Genomic DNA, 459 nt, shown 5'->3' on the forward strand with positions numbered 1-459 from the left:
AGACACAATTACATGTATAGGTTTATCTGTTAATGAAAATCACTGAACAAAAATAAATGTATTCAATAAATTGATGAACATTGTATGTGCTTCAAATATAGGGAATCATTACCATAAGAACACAGAGTTTGAGATTGGCATCAAGTTTAAATAAGATATGTATGTAATAATACTGGTGATTGGTGAATCAAACATCACCAAATGAAAGTACAAACAAAATAAAAACCCAGAAACATCTAATCGTTTCTTCTGTCTAAAGTCTGCTTGACAAGGACAAAAAAAAAAGTTCACCAATCACCATATTATTACACTACATATTATTTAAACTTTCCAATATCTATATAATTTTTATCATTAAATACATTTATTTTTAGCATTACATAACTTTGGCTCATTCCTTATAGAGCTAAAACAGTAAGTTAAATCAACTAGTCGACTGAAAATGAGCAAAAATGTCAA

Source organism: Morone saxatilis, unplaced genomic scaffold (assembly GCF_004916995.1).
Source record: "Morone saxatilis isolate NCDOM2014 unplaced genomic scaffold, NCSU_SB_2.0 Contig8, whole genome shotgun sequence".
NCBI lineage: Eukaryota > Metazoa > Chordata > Actinopteri > Moronidae > Morone > Morone saxatilis.